The sequence below is a fragment of the Dermacentor silvarum genome, chromosome 7, assembly GCF_013339745.2.
Source record: "Dermacentor silvarum isolate Dsil-2018 chromosome 7, BIME_Dsil_1.4, whole genome shotgun sequence".
NCBI classification, from domain to species: domain Eukaryota; kingdom Metazoa; phylum Arthropoda; class Arachnida; order Ixodida; family Ixodidae; genus Dermacentor; species Dermacentor silvarum.
The window spans coordinates 77169328-77186475 of NC_051160.1; the positions used below are offsets into that span (position 1 = coordinate 77169328).

The 17148-nt window shown below is 46.4% G+C and overlaps 1 protein-coding gene across 1 annotated transcript in view; it reads right to left on the reverse strand.

Annotated features, from left to right (window-relative positions):
- The window catches only part of LOC125946817 (uncharacterized), a 163367-nt gene that overhangs the window by 78812 nt on the left and 67407 nt on the right, over positions 1-17148 (reverse strand). The window lies entirely within an intron of this gene.

The following is a 17148-nucleotide window of genomic DNA, read 5'->3' on the forward strand; positions in this document are numbered from 1 at the left end:
TTGATATCTTAAATGATAGTAAGGCTAGTTTACCTATTCCTTTTCTTCTTCTCTTTACTAGTTCAAACATTCTCATGAGTACGAGTGACCTAAATTTTCTTTATTCCCGACGCATTTTAGACCAAATAATTCCAGTTCAAGAACCCTAACTTTGTAATTTTACCTCCTGCCCATATCAAGGGAGCAATTCGCTACTATACCACTAGTTTTCCTCCAAACAAAAAGTTTACGCCGTCCATTCAGCGGCCTTCCATGACGTCATCGGCCGTGTCTGTGCAGCAAAGCCTGGTGACAACGAAACCCTTTGAATATAATCTAGAGGTCATCAATAAGGATCAGTTTTCATATGAGTTGAGTCGTTGTGTGGATAGCTTTGTGACTTCGACAGGACGTCAATAAGAAAGCATACAAACAGGTTCTTGCCGAGCTGGAGTTACGCTTGTTTACACTTGAAAAATATTAATCAAAGGCGGCCATGCAGCGGGGCCTTGATGGGATGCACAAAGCATCAAAAGAAGTTTGATGATGCTACGCAAATCACACCATCTGCATGTTGTTTGGAGGTTCATTGAGCAACCGAGGCAACTTCAGTAATCGACAACGAATTAGTTAAATTAAAAAGGTCTCTCGCGTTTGAGTTTCGTTCTAATTGTCAAGCTATGAATTATGGAGTTTTATGAAACTGCAGGATGCGTTAAATTGAGATTTATTAAAGTACATATCGACTGTTTTTATAAAAGGTGAACAATGCCCGCGAAATGTGAACAATATCTTGTGACTAGGCACCCGCGCGCGAGGTGGAAGAGCGCTCAGACATTATACAAGTGCTTTGACTTCTTTACGAGCATTTGGTCGGTTTAATTAAAAAATATAAACAAAGATTGAGCTTGTTGCCAAACATTACTCTTCTTTATTCTGTATCCAACAACACGATTAAATGCAAAGTGCAAAAATAAACGTTCGAAGACACAGAAACACATAAAACAATAGACAATGTTGAGCAACTATTCATACAAGCGAACAAAACGCTGCATCAAATGTATTCAGGCTTCAGTTTTCCGTGCACAGATTCGAAGCACTCATGTTGTCGCAAAGTCCATCTCATAAAACGATCTCTATTTGCCCATATTAGTGATTCTTTGCGACAATATTTGCGAAGTCAACTCGTTTCTTTTTTAAAACTCTGATCGTTTTTTTTTTACTCTGATCGAACGTTACATACGTTAAATAATTAATGAGCTTAACTGCAGTGAGAAGATTTTCTGCCTGGAGGCTGAAAGCTGTTCTTGAGAAAAAATGAGCAGGTTATGGCCGTCGATGGCAGACACTAAAATCCCTAACGCAAACAAATGGAATTTGTAAAGTGACAAAAATTCGAAAATGCCTAGCATTCTCTAACAGGCCACCATGCTTGAATAATTTTAAAGCAGTGACTCATGAAGAAAACAGGTAAATCTGAACAAGTAGTTGTAAACAAAAGCCAGTACTCATCGTCAACGCGGTCGTGAAGAACAAGGAGAGAATCCCACGATGAGGGTCTGCCCAGAGAATATTCGCTATCTTTCTCTTTGAGCCTACTAACAGAATTTTCCGCCTCGGTTATTAAGGGTCGTAGATTTGAGGTTTTTATGACAGTGGAGTGAGTGGCTAGGTTATTTTGGGGTTGGAAAGACTGCAAAGAGAGAGAGAAAAACGAATAAGTAACAGAAAAGGCGTGCCGATCACGGACGTTCACACAGGCCAGTCGATTTCAAGAAGCGCAGGAGCGCTGGCACGGCTTTCTGATGCGATGTTGAAAGCACAAATGAAGTAGTATCTGCCGAGGCCATTGGCACTCCAAAGTTTGTTTTTATTATTTTTATAATGTGCTGACCCTTTATATTTGTCATTGTTCTGGTTCTAGACCACGCCACTGTTACACGGCGACGTGTTCTAGCACCGCATCGATGACTTAGCTACCTGGAAGATTTCAACGTTGGCGCTCAAGCCCGTTGCTATATAATGCTGGTACACTCTATAATAAATGCTAAGTATCCACGTATACACATACGTAGCCTGTCTACTAGGCCAGAACAGTTTTCTTGTTTCACGTAAGTGCAGCTCCTAAATTGTTTAGCCTAAAAGACACAAAGTAGATTCAGTGCGAGAGTAACGCTGGGCCGAGCGATGGATTTCAACTTGTCTTTGCCAGTAACCGTTTCTATAGAATTTGAGGCTAATCATCTCTTCGCGCCGCTCACCTGTTGCGAGTGTCCCAGCGCTTGGGAGTGTCCCAATGAAAAAGAAGGAACATGCGAGGCAGCGTTGCGCCAATGACAGCCCTTCCACATCACATCCATTTGGGCACTCAAACTATTGGGTGCGCGAACTTTCACACCAATATTAAATGTACGAATACAAGAGGATACATTTCTTCGGTCTTCATGGTACATTCTAGCTTGAGAGTACTGAAAATTCGATGTGGGCGCCTACCTTTAAAACTAATGTCATTCAAATATTTATTGCAGTTACGTCCTTTGCGACAATCTTCAGCTTCTCTGAAAAGAGCGCCTGAGACAGCATACAGTCGTTGTGCATTATTGCCCCTGATTTTTCATTGGGTGGGCTGCCTTTCATCGCCCAGAAATACACGTGTTAGCGCATGGTTCTCTAGTGACGCGTGAACTTAGTCGACTCCACCCACTCACTCAAAGCCGGCATCGTCGTCAAAAATGTATCTTAACGAAGTTAGCAACTGCACGTAGGGGCACAATCTGCTTTCATGCACTGATATCCACTGGTAAGTCCTTGATTGGTTTTGCAGATGGTAGTCTCCTTCCCGCGTATCGGAATCATAATGTAAAGAATGACGACTGCGCATCCGACGAGTAGGATTGTTTTGTGCCACCACCATATTAGAACCAAGGAGGTTTAAAGCGAGAGAGAAATAACAATTATCTCTACTAGTCAATTAACACCGCAGAAGATGGTCTTCCTCCGCAACGCCTCAATCCGTCAGCCCGGATCCCGAAGCACTCAGCAGCAGCTATATATAGAGCCTGGCTGATGATTTCTCGTTGAGTCTTGATGTCCGGGTTCTGTAGCAATTGCCTCTCAAAATTCTATCGTGTTCGAGCTATCGTATATTGCTTCGCACGTCCACACCATGTGAACCATATTTGCCCCTTCTTTGCAGAATCGGCACTGTGGTCAGAAGACTTCCGGATTGAATTTGCCATATATATACATAGCGCGTGGTTTGGGACGACCCTTGTCTTCAGCTTCCGCCATGCTACTTCTTCTTTCTTGCTGTGAGTGCGCTCCGCCGATGGAAAAGCCTGTCGGCGGAGTCAGTAATGCTTAGTGATTTCCTGATGCCTCATTTCTGTCTACGTCCTGAGCGGCTTGAAGTGCCCTGCTGGCCGACCACAATATGAGACCTTGAGCGACCGTGTGGGCTTCTTTGTTTCCCATAAGAGCCTGGTGCGCGGGCGCACATACGAGCAGTAGTCGCTCTGTTGGCCCCCTAGCTCTATTTAATATTTGGGCCGCCGCTGCCGTAACCCGTCCTGATTCGTAATTTTTGATCGCATTTTTGTAATCGCTCATGAGCACTATGACCCCCGGGTGACTAGCCATGAGGGCTATGGCCATCTCTTCAGCCTCTATGGTTGTGATACGGCTGAGCGTGCAGCGTGGCACCGGGGATCCGTCCTCCTTGACCGCTACCTCCACGTGGGCAGTCCTATCTCTATATTTCGCTGTATCCACGTACATGACGTCGTTCCTGGCTTGCTAATTGACCTGTAAGGCTTCCGCTCTATCCTTACTTCTGCCTTCGTGAATAGCTGGATTCATGTTTTTGGAGAGTGTCAGAACATTAAATATGTCTCTGACATGCCGGCCTATGGGGCTCCTGCTTTGCCCAGGAGGCACTACGAAAATGGTGCTAAAGAGCGCCCTCTGTTCTTAACTGGGTATTACCAAGCTCGGCCGTCTGCTCCGGAAAGCACGTTTACAATATGGACCCGCCACTTTCGGTTGTGTTGTACCACGGCCTGCAGCGAATATCGGGCCCAGAATATTTTTAGGGGTGGCACGCTGCGTAAAGGCAAGAAATTATGCAACGCCGAATACGTGTACGCCGTTCAAGAAATAAGCGGTGAAGTTTTAGCGCGGTGTCAATCGCAAGCGAAGCGAGTCGCGTACGAAGTTGAACTTCAGGTAAGGTTTGTATGCTGCTAGATTCAGGCGCACAGACGCGAGGAAATGCTTGCTATAAATGAATTCACAGCAGCGATAAGCAGACATGATGTGTACGGAACTATTCGAGCGCACGACGGTACGCGGCGCGACGGCAGCGGTCTTTCAGCATGCCCCGATGTAGTACGAACTGCTCGAGCGCACGATCGTACGCGCCGCGACTGCGGCGGTCTTTCAGCATGCCCCGATGTAGTACGAACTGCTCGAGCGCACGATCGTACGCGCCGCGACTGCGGCGGTCTTTCAGCATGCCGCGAAACGGCGGTGCTCCTGTAATCTTTGTTGACTGCATGCCGCGAGACAAGTAGTGATGCCAGCGCTGTAGTAGCGGCCATCTGTCCCTTTAGCAACTGATAAATAACTGATGCAACGCATATGAGCTCGCAGTAACGTCCTACGTGCGAATCGCACTGCTGCGCGAGCTCGTGCGCTGCTCGTTTGATGTAACTTTAATAACAGCGTTCGAACATCGATGGACTGTAATCAATACTGCCTTGCTGGCGCTGCCTCAACGTGCTGGCTTGAGGTCAACGATGAGCACATTTAACTCTCAAACCTGCGCGGCTCATAGTGAGGTTGTGAAGCTATCCAGCGCGCCCGACGCTCCGCTTCGTGAGGCCTTGAAGGAAAACGGTAAAATCAGATATTGAGATTCATGCCTACTCGCTCGTGGCAGCTCACGACGCAGCAGTAGTGATGGTGATGCTTTTTCGAGGCTGAGCTAGGTCTCTCCAGATCGGCGTCGTCGATTCCGTCTGCTTCCAGCATTACGTCCCACGGCACACGCAGAGTCCGTTTTCGTTAAACTAGGCGGCGGCCAGCTTTCAGCGTGGTCGGCGTGGTCTGTGAGAAGTGACGAGCCTTTTCGCACTCGCCACAGGGCAGAAAAAAAATGTGGTTGATCCCTCTTATATAGGAATCGGTATAGAACACGAAAGTAAAACGTGTCTTCACAGAAGTAGTGTAATGTTTATTGCACATTGATATATAATGTCTATTGGTGTTTTGTGGCTAAAACGCCCTTAGGCGTTGATGCACCCACGCTGACGCCTGGTGGCACGTCTCCTCCATCACGACTACCAACGTCGATGACCATGAGCCACCGTCGTGCATATGGAAGCTGCACTACGCTGCACACGCTAGCACAACGCGAAAGACGAAGCACGTAACTGACACACTAATACAACGCGCAAGACAAAGCACGTAACTGAATCGTCACCGAGTCAAATCAGCGCGTACAGCGCGTCGTAATTGCAGCCTCCGCGATCAACTTCAGAAACATTTTCAGAGCTAATTGCGGAGGCCACGCTCCGCTGTGCTGAGTACGGTGAACGGTGAACGGTGAACGCCACCTAGGTGGCGTTGGTAGTGCTTCTTGATGCCAGCGTCCCTTCGAATGCTGGCATCGAGGCGTCGTAGTGCTGAGACCACCGAAGCGTTCACTGTCAGTGCGCGTTAGTGTCATAATGCAGTACTTCTCTTTTCTGCTCGTAGGCGGCGGCACCGCCCCGAGCAAGAGCGCGGGTACACGGAGGAGTGTTAGATATATAAGGCGCGTCTGTGTAGCTCTCTGCAAATGCGTTTGTGGCGCAATGGGTTAAACGCTCGGCGATCTATCGTCGCGGACCGAGAGGTCGTGGGTTCGATTTCCAAATTTTGCATGTTTGTGGAACTTTTTCTTCTGGTTTCTTTCTTTGTATTATGTTCTATGACGTATTTCCGTGACGGAAATACGTCAGTGAAATCTTGGTGGACCCCGGCATAAAACACTTTCGTGTTAAAATGCGAATCGACGCAAAACGCTGGCTAGAAACGTGCTTCGCCACAGCCAGGGCTCAATACCACCCAAGCTGATGCTAGCCAGATAACTTTTCTCGCCCCCACCAGACCGCGCTACTATACCTCACGCGCAAGACGCCCATATCCTGCGATCACCTTTTCTCCTGCTTGGAGAACATTCTTCCCGTTTTTGTCCCGAGTATTCGGTGATGCTGTGCCGTGAGTGCCACCTCACGGAGTTCCTAGAGTGTGTTAGACACTCCCAGTTGCATTAACCTGTCCGTGGACGCGTTCGGAGGGAGGCCGAGTGCTGCTTTGATGCCTTTCCGTATTATGATATCAATGTTCATGCGTTTCGCTAAGTAGCGAACGACATATACCACTCTGCTGATGATGACAGCTTCCACTGGTCGCAGCGGATTGACCTCCTTCGTGCCCGCTTTTCCGTTCGATATCCTCTTTATGAGGCGACACATTTGTTTCGCGCTTATTTGCAGCCGCACAATCATGTCAGACTTCTTGCCATTCCCCTGAATAATTAGGCCTAATACCCGTATCTTGTCAACCACGGGGACATCTTCCCCGTAGACATGGCCGTGGATGTTCGCCTTATCGTTTCGCCCCCAGCGGCTGTTTCCAGGTGGTCTTAGAAACGGAACTTCCGATTTCTCTGCCGAGCACCTAAGCCCATTTGGCTTCAGGTAGTCTTCTATCAATAACTAAGTTACATTCTTAGTTATGAAACGTCGTTTTATGTATTGAAGCACAAAAGTAACTGGAACACCAAGGCATTTCTCTGCAAAGCTGGGGAATTAATATCTCGAAACTACTGTCATTCTGTGAATTTGTTCCAAGTGGATCCGCTTCGCTAACTCTACGGCTAGAATTTGTAAATTGCAATATGGGCCATTTAAAGCAATGAGTTAAAAATTTAATTAATAAATTTTTATTAAATATTCCATTATGCATTTAATTTTTTGTCCAAGTAATGTCCGCATCTACAAATAGACCAGCTCATGAACTCAAATGAACTCTGCCACAGGCAACCTTTAAAAATTCTTGATAGAGTTTGCTGAAACACCCTATATATGGCATATTCAAGAATAGATATCAAAATACTGTTCGTAGTTGCTCACTCTAATTTACCTTATTCTTCCAGCACATCTGCACCTGTACACAGGTGCAGTAATTGACCATAAAATATTGCTGGTCATTACTGTAACACTTGACGTTTTATACTATCGCGATCATTGTGAATAAGTCATAAGGTGTCTAAACCCTGCCTACAAGAAATATCAAGTGTTTTTTATATTTTTTTTCTTGCTTCAGATAATATGTTAGTGCTCAGACCTTTGACCTAGAACTCTGACAGCAGCACGTCTGGTCATAACAGGAAAATGAATACCTGAAGGGCAATTTACTGTATAGGTGGTTTGAAAAAAATGTACTAACTAAATTCTGACCCAAACTTCGCTTGCGATAGACATTTATTACTTAGTTCACCTTTGCTTCTAAAATGTAACCGTATAGAAAACAAATCAAGTCATAACTAACATTTATTAATTATTTTGCAGTTGGAAGACTTCGCTGCCGCCCTGAACGGCAGCGGTGCTCCTCAGGACCTTTAATAAAGTTCATTGTCTGTCTGTCTGTCTGGAAGACTACAATGATGCATTAAACATTATTATTTGCCTTGCATGAAAGGCGATTTTGTCGTAAATCGGCTGTGTTTCTCAGCTGGTACTCTGTCCAAGGCAAGAATTATTTATAATTCGTTATCGACAGCGATATTACTTCTTCGAACGCTGATACTTCGAAATATGTCTCAGCTTTTCACGATTGTAGCGACTATATGAAAATATAAAATCTGAAGGCTAGAATAATATTTTATATTCTCATGAATTTTGCGGCGCACAATAGACTACTGCGTTGAAAATATACCGTGACTGGGTTATCAAAGTAAATTTTATCAATTTCCTACGATAACAGATAATCGGATGACGGCAGCCCCGTTTCAAGTTTGATCATATGCTGGAGGTTTTATTTTCGTACGATGTTCCAAACCATTTATTGCGTATAAATAAGAAGTGTTATTCGTACATTTATGTACTACATTTTAGACATTCATTTGCGACATTACTTACATTAATCAAAAAGGAAAACCAATTGCGGCTTTGAAGTATTGTTCAATTATAAAATTTTAGAAATGACGATACGTATGTTCAGACTGAACAAATGTGGCTGGTCTGTGCCTGATTTGTATTTAAAAACTTTGCCGTTGGTCTTTCTTCGTCTCATGACTCATTGTACAGGACGGAGGTTGTTTTCCGTCTTTGATGTGTACATACGGGAGACATCCGCATTTACCTACAGTGGTGACGATAATTAACACTTGGTAATATTAGACCTTGGAGATCGCAGAGTGAGGTCTTCTTCCTGCAGTGGTCATAAATATAGGCTGATGTTGATGATGGTGGTGATGATTAGAACTTGAGCTGTTATGGGATCATTCCAGTAGAAATTTCGGTTGGCGATGTTTTGCACCCCCGCGGCCACCGATGTTCGTAGCAGTTATCGCCTGGAATGAGAAAAACATACTCTTTTCCCACCGGCATCGAACGTGGGTGCCCTGGACGGTATTCAGTTTCTCCACCACTGCGCCACATGTCCTATATAGTGCGCGAGGAGTCGCACGATGTTGGATGCGCGCGGTGTATATAGCGCCGATATTTGCAGACTTTGCGTAGCGGTTGCATATTATTGCGCCACGTGGAACGCCATGTAACAGTTGCAGTGGTAGCGCTACAACGTAGGTAGAAAATTTATGAGAAAGAAAAAGGACGTTAAGGAGTTGCATGCCAAAAGTTGGAATGAAAAACTTGTATGACATGCCACATGTCACATGTATGACTTGCCACAGCTCATAGAGACCGCCCCGTTTTAAAGGAGATGCCAATAAATCATCATCATCACTATCATCTGCATCGTATTGTGCAATTTGTCACGCGATTTGGTATGCACGCCACGTAGCCTTGGTACGTGAAAGCTTTACATTGCAGTTACGTTGTATTTCACCAGGAGTCACGACATGTAGCAGTTGAATCGTATCGTGACACTCGTCAAGGAATATGACATGTGTGCCGTGTAGTCCCGATACGTGTTTTTACTCTTCGGTACACGCTATGGAGCCTCCTCGCACGGTACGAACCGCTGATGAAGAAGCGAATTGTAGATACGCTGTCATGAGTAAGAGGCCGGACGCGAAATAAAAGAAGACAAGGACGATGTGATCGGAGCGTTCCGAACGGCGCGAGCGCGCGAGGCGCGTGATCCGAGCTGTCATCGAGGGAGAAGCAAGGCTGAGCGAGCATTATCGACGTGGCTCCGGGCCAGGAAGGTCGCATCGCCAGCTCCGCTCTGGCGACGGGAGACTTGGGGGTCTGGCCGAATCCGTAACGTTGGCCGTCCAAGGTGTGGCCGTCGTCCTCGGCAAGTTCGAGCGAGGCTCCTGGACCGGCTGCAGCCTCTCACGGCAGGACCGGCACCCCAGAGAGGACCCCTCTTCCACGGCAGACCGGCACGTTCGATGATCCCCGGAACGCCACGTCGGCACTCGGGAAAGGAGCTGGACAGAAGCGGCGGCCGAGCACGTCGCTAGGCCTATTCCGTCAAGCCTCCCTGCCACGTCAGCAACAGCGACCGGGTTACCCAGGCTCCCGAGACGAGCGAGTTGAAGGACCGACTTCTATGCAGCACCGTTTATGCCACAGTCGGCGAAAGCAACGAGTTTAAGAAAGGCACAACGAGATTCCCGCCGAGAGAATACGAGCAACGAGGGCGAACTGAGTAAGGGCGATCCATTCTTGTAGTAGGCCAGAGTTGCCAGACGTTCGCGCAGGAAACGCCCAGAATTAGAGTAGGCTGACTTAAGGACATGTTTGGCGTTTATTAGTTCATTAGGTTGTACATGTGTTAGTATTTTTCCTGCAGCGTGTTTTGGTGTGCTGGAGTTTATGGTTATGAATTTATTAGGTTGTACATTTTCCAGTATTTATTTGTTCAGTGTAGCTTGATTTTCAGTTTGAGTTTTTAGTTTGAGGTTCTTGGCTTTTTGTGCGAAATTAAAATATGCTTGCTGTGTTGTCATGCGTCGCAAAATCTCATCTTTATTAACACCCCCACGCCTCCGAGATCAGTGACAAAAAAAAAAACATCACATACGCGCGCGGCTGCAAACAGGCAACATCTGGCTGAGCAGACCGCTGTGCAGAGAGCAGCACAAGTCGCAGCTCGCCGTCGACGCCACGTGGACGGTTCAGTTCGTTCTCGTGAAAACATCGCTGCGAAGACCCTCTAGCGCGTGCTGCCCGAAGTGAAGATGGAGGCACTTGGAACGGTCGCAAGATGCCATGAAGCCACTCCTTCAGCTCATGCTGTGACTGTGCTGCGGGTGGCGTGCAGGCTTGTGAATCTTTTTCCTGGCTAGTTGTCTCAGCGACTTGTGTAGGAGAAAAAAAATGACTGGGTGATAAACCGCACTCATTCCTCCTAAAATCTACCCTACCCGGAAGAATAAAAGAATATCGCATGAATGTTTTTGGAAACTACTATTGTCATCGTATGCCTGAGTTGAGTATGCTGTTACAGTGTTTTCTTGAGCTCTATTATAACGTTGCTCTGGAGGGAATATTTTTGTTCTGCATGGAAGATAGAGATTTCATCATTCTACGAAATAAGGGCGGCCGTTTAAAGCAGCATGAAGCGAATTTTGTTGCGTGGGACGCGCGCTTCTATTGCTGTATTTGTAGTGGGCCTTCATATCTTACATCACTGCATGCATAAATGTCTCCTTCTGCTTGGCATGCGCTGAAAATTATACTGCAGTGCTCATTTTATATACTTTGGTTACAGTTTGGCGCTGAGCAAGGCAAATTCATTATTTGCTTTTATAAATTTTGATTCATGAAAATTATGATTATGATTATTTGTATTGGCATTCCCTTTGTATCGGGGCGGTGACAAACATGCATTTGGCTTGCTTCATCTGATGAGGTTTTACTACTTCTATCGCAGTCTAGCATTTTGCTTATCACTTCTGCACGTTTTTTACAAATAAGCTGGATATGGCCTGGCGAAACTGAAATTCGCCCGACCGATGCGTGCTGAAACTATGGTCATCAGTATTGGTTCGAGCGTCGTCGTCTTCTTCCGCAGCTGGCTCCGTTGCTGCTCATCATTCCCGCGTACAATTTCACGTCTCTTCTGTCGTCGTTATGGGGAGGCCGCGTTTACGGAGGTATGAGCCATTCCTTGTCCTACGTGACAGAAAGATTTAATTTTGAACCATTTAAGTTTGTAGAATTGGAAGTGGCAATGCGAAAACGGCGTACAGCAGGCATACCGTCAGTGACGTCGTCCTCTCGGTCGCAGTCGAACGTGTGTGTAACTTCATTAAGAAACACAAAGTCGTAACCAAGAATCGAGAAATACTTTAATGAACCATCGGGATTAACCCAGTGTTAAAGAACGGGGCCGCACGTTTCAGCTTCGCTGGTTAACCATCTGCACAGTATGTTTGGGCGGTGATTTTTTCCTTCAATAAAACTTTCCTGCGCCTCTAAGAGTCTACACCTATAAGAGTCTACGCCTCTAACCGTCCCGATAGAGTGCTCTCTATCTTTTGCCTTTGTTTAAAGCGAAGCTTTCTTTGCGAACCCCCCACGCCACTCTAGACGCGCTTCGGCACTCAAGGCCTTAAGGGCTCTGCTGAAGTTCTTAAGGGCTTGTGAATTGTGCGACTGGCTTTGAACGTTGAAGCGCGTAAGGTCGCGTTATTGCGCGAATTTTCTTACTTCATTTTTTACTTTTTATTTGTCTCTTCTATCACCTTTTATTCCCTTTACCCGCTTCCCCAGTACAGGGTAGCAAGCCAGTATTTACACTGGCTGACCTCCTTGTCTTTCTTTCCCTTTCTTTTTTTTCTCTCTCTCTCTTGTTGACCATGGCTGCCGAATGCTGCTGCTGCTGCTGCTGCTGCTGCTGCCTCGTGTGTTCTCGCAATAATTCAAACTTGGCTGGGGGGACGACGGCGCCATCTAGGAGCCATGGATCACACTACTTTGCCCGCAAGCAGTGGAAGTTAGAAGGTGGGGGTTAGCCCACGGCATGTGCAGGCGGTTCGTTGGCCGCTGTTAGAGAGGGCGAGGGGACGACGATGAGATGGCAGAGAGGGTACCGAAGGAGGTGGCCTTACGTTGGGCATGCGTTGCGCCCCCTGAAAGCCGCGTGCACGGTCCCTTATGCACCTCCAAGGGAAGGTCGGGTACGCCAAACAAATCTCGCAGAAAGCCAGCTTGCCTCGTTCAGCCGATGTAACACTGGTTTTGTTCAAAGGTGCACTGCATCCTTCACCAACATGAATAACGGGTTCCGTTTCACTTTGCCCTCACAATTAATAAGCCTAAACACGCCGTTCAGCACCCCTTATGCCTTTAGGGAAAGTTTCGCTGAATATAGACTTCCAACTAGGCACGTTTAATCCACTGCATTTCTTAAAGTAAAACTCTCCTTGCTTCCTTTTTCGACTTTTCCACTGCCGCTGCTGCTGTTTTGCAGGAAACGTCGGGAGGTGGTTCAGAGCGTGCATATACATGACAGTAGCGTGGCAGAGAGGAAAGGCAACGTGGGAAACTCGTTTGTACCTTTGTATCGCGTCGTCTGTACACATTGTCCATGGTAGCTCCCTGGGCTCCCGCAGTACCTTCTTGACCACATGTAATTATCCGAGACCCCCCACAGCAGCAGTGCAGAAACTGCAGTGCTTACTTGCCGTGAATGAAGGCAGAGAATAGAAAGAAGCGACGCATTCGTGAAACGTGTAAATTATAGCCTTGGCACTCAAATCTCGCAGTCTCCATGCATGGGGTGAAGGATCAAAGGAGAAAGACGACATGAGATGGCGAGGAAACGCTACTATTAGACAAAACAGCGGTTGCCGACAAACAGGAGTAATTTACGTTCAAGTTATGGTACAATACGTTTCTGCTATTTCGAAAAAAAAATAAGCACCATGGCAAATTTGTCAAGTGGACAACTCACGCACGGCGTGCAGTTGCAAAGGCGTATAGAAGCACCGCAGCGTCTAGGCGACACAACGGAAACAGTCGCACGTCAAATCAACACCTCTGTGCCCGCCACTGTTGCTTTGCGGCTATGGCATTGTTCGAGGTTGACGGTTTGACCCCGACCACGGCAGCCGCATTTTGACGGAGGTGAAATAAACAAAAAAAAACAAAAAAAAAACGCTCGTATAAGTAGATTTTGGTGCACGGTAAAGACCCCCAGGGGGTCACCATTAATCCAGAGTACGTCAGTATGGCGGGCCTTGTTCTCCTACTGTGGTTTTGGCCCGTACAGCCCCATATTCCAATCGAAGAATAACACTTCTGCCACGATACGATGTGCCGTGCGAGGCGCTGACTATGCTAACCTCGCACGTTATGAACAATGGTGCACAACAACGCCTCAAGGAAACCAGGCTAGGTTTGTGTTCTATTTTCTAGGCAGAGAAACTGAAGAGGTGCACGCAATGTTACGTTTAACAGCAACTCCCCTACCTTCTATTGCAATAAACGCTACAGAAACAAACGTTTGCCGTTCTCATCCGGGATAATTATTTTTTTCAATGCAAACAACACAAAAAGCTTCGCTTACAATAATTTCCACACTGCGCGGGATGCGCCTAATATTTTTCCACCGATATTCTCAACATATATCTTCTTTATCTTAACTGCTTACCAGCTAAGCTGCCTTCCGCTTCAAATTCCGTTACTTCTGGACAGTAGGCGTTTTTTACGCATTTTCTTGGGGGAATATTCTGGCAGTAATTACGATGCGCTGAGTTATTTCCCGACTTTTTCGGCAGGAGATACAAACAGAATGTTGTATCTGCATATTTGCTCCGGTTTGCTTTTGTTATCATGCTATCAGCTTCGGTAATATACGTTTATGATCCCTATCTGGGCCATCTTTTCCCGTTTAATTGATTGCCTATTGGTTTAATTAGTCATTCATTAACCGTTTCTAAGACCAAACCATATTAAATACATGACTTCCAATTTCCGCATTGCCACGTTACACGTCTATGACGATTATTGTCCCTGTCAAATCCTACAACGTTCTCTTGCTCACGCATATCCAGCAGTAGAGAACGGTTGCAATCAGTATATTCATCTAGATCGTTTATGCGCCTATGCTTATTTCCTACAATATCAACCTGGCGCAAACTTATGAAGTCAATTACATCATTTTTATTACAGTCAATCATTATTTCTGTCTCTGCTATGAATACCGCTCTATAAGTAGGCTGCTTCCAGCCACGCCTTTTTTTCCTTTCCCATGTGCCACTAATTCATAAATGTTCCTTACATTTTTGTATTACCTTTTGCCACTTCATACCTCACCTAATGGCAATGACTTTCCTTGATCCAGTGATTCTTCTGCAGTCCTTCGATTCAAAATTTCTAATAACAGGTGGCTGCTTCAAATCGTGCAGACGGGTTTCAGTCAAGGCGTACACGCCAATAGATTCGCCCGTAAGCTGCGCTTAAATTTCCAGGCATTCATCTTTCTTTAGATTTCCGTGCGTATTAATATAACAAATGTTTACGCCTCTCTGTGTCGCTACATTTATTACACAATATTCTTTCAAGAGTGTTTGGGGCCTGCCTAAATAGCTACTGCTTGGGCCATGAATACATGCCCCACCAGTGGAGCTACATGTTGGAAAAAATACATGGTCACTGCGCGCAACATGCTCGCTTCTGAAATATTTCCCGCGTCCAATAAACAAGTGTGCACTATTTTAATAATTATTAAGACGGCTATGGCCTTGTCGTCAGGTTTCATAATTGTCTGCAAATAGCCTGGGTGAATACCGTGTTGAGAAATAAGCATCGTAGAGGCAATTAGTGACGCCTATGTGTATCGGTAGCGGCAAGACATACATGTCCACTGCGTTTAGCTATCTGTAATCTACAAGTAATATCCAGTAGCCATCTTTTCGAACGAGGAATACCAGGGCCGCCCATCGGCTGGACGACTCTAGGCGGCTTTTGTCACCACTTTTTCAAGTTGCTTCTGCAAGAAGTGTTTCGTCAGGAGGATGACACTCGATAATTTTTCTAGCGGATAGGATATGCTGAGCTGGTATCTATTCTGTGGTGAGAGCTTGACTACGGTAGATAAACTGGTGGGTCCAGATACCTTCACACCGGACTGCCTACACATGCAACGTGCCATGCGCACATCTCTATGACATTATCTGGGAATACCCCGCAGAACCATGCACCATAAAACACAGTACGAATCCTACATTCAGGATCACCACGCCCGAGCAGTAGGAGGCCATGCTGCTCAGCGAATGCCCGTAGGACCAACTCGGGGTAGTCCGGCAGGCAGATGATACCGCCAAGACTGAAAATGTGGCCACCGCCTGAGGAAGGCTGGCACCGGTAGGGCTAAGTTCCCCCCCCCCCCCCTCCGCCTCCCTTGACCCCAGCAAGGACTTTCAATAATGTTTTGTCACTCTCTCTCTTCTCTCTCTACATGAATACAGACAAATTCAGGAGCATGTCGTGCAAGTGCCTGCACTAGTATCTGATTCTCCGTCGTTGAGACAGCCTTGCTGCTGATGGTGAGCATTTGGCCATCAAAATAGTGATTATTGTGAGGAGAGCAATTTGTAGTAGGATCCGCAAGTTAGTGCCTCAATTGATCTGCATGGGGATTCATCTAACACACCGATTACAATATATCATTAATTTAGTCGGCATAGCCCATCAGTTAAAGCTTATGATTCAAAAGTAACGTTGTCGACACATTACAGAGAAACTAGATAAAACATCACCAGCCCTTCCTCTGTCGAGAAAATATGGTGAGGGAAGCTTGTAATGTGTGTACAAGACCTACTACCTTTCCTGCCCTTTCGTACTACTTGATCTTCCCTTCCTACCTTTCCTTCTCTTTCGTGCAACTTTTCCTTCCGATGTGTTGTACGATTCTCTGCTCGTCACTGTTGTCGCTTGCATTCGATGTCTCAAGTTTGCTCGATGGCGTGGTTAGCAGCATTCGCCCGTCATTGCCGCTTGATATTCTTCGAAATTAAATTGCTTCAAATTAAGTCTGCCCATCACGTAAGTTTGGTGTCGAGGAGATCCGGCGGGCCCTGTACGGTTTAAACGGCAGGTCGGCCTCGGGTCCGGATAGAGTTACAAGCAAGGCACTGAGGAACATAGTCGACAAATCGGTGGAGTACCTGACCGATGTCATCAACCAGATGTGGAACGAAGGAAAAGTACCGGAGATGTGGAGGAGGGCTGCCACCATCCTCATCCCCAAGCCGGACAGGCCCCCAGTTTCGATAACCTCCTACCAATTCATTCACTTGGTGCGTGTCAATGTGGCCGAACATACAATCCTAAACAGGGTCTCGCGGTACCTGGAAGACGGGTATATTTACCCGCATATTATGATAGGCTTTAGGGCAGCACTGCAACGCAAGATGCCATGACGGTCATCAAATATCAAGTCATTGACCGTCACACGAGGGACACGAGAGCCATACTTAGATTAAACCTGGAGATGGCCTTTGATAACGCCTTCCACTCATTTGTCATGAGCCAGATATCTAGCCTCGGGATGGGCAAGCACTTTCACGACTATACGTGATCATTCCTTGTGAACAAAGAAGCCACACTCAGGGCGGGAGACACTCGGTTAGGCTGGATTTCAGAGCAACGCCACAGGGGTGTGTCTTATACCCAACCATCTTTATCATCGCCATGATTGGCTTTGTCGAGGAGACTCTCCGATGTCGATTGTCATTAATCACACAATCTATACAGACGACGTCACGATATGGTGTACCAGAGGCAGTGATGGACGGGTGGAGGCTGCATTTCCATGAAGCCATCGAGATCACGGAAGAATATTGCTACGGAAGATTATTTGCGATGACGAAGAGGCGAGCAGTGTGAAGACCACGATGAGAGGCTAGCGCAGGCCGTTGCCTCTTGGCCAAGTGCGGCGTATTTGCTTGTAAATATACTTGTACATAGCTTTTCGTCT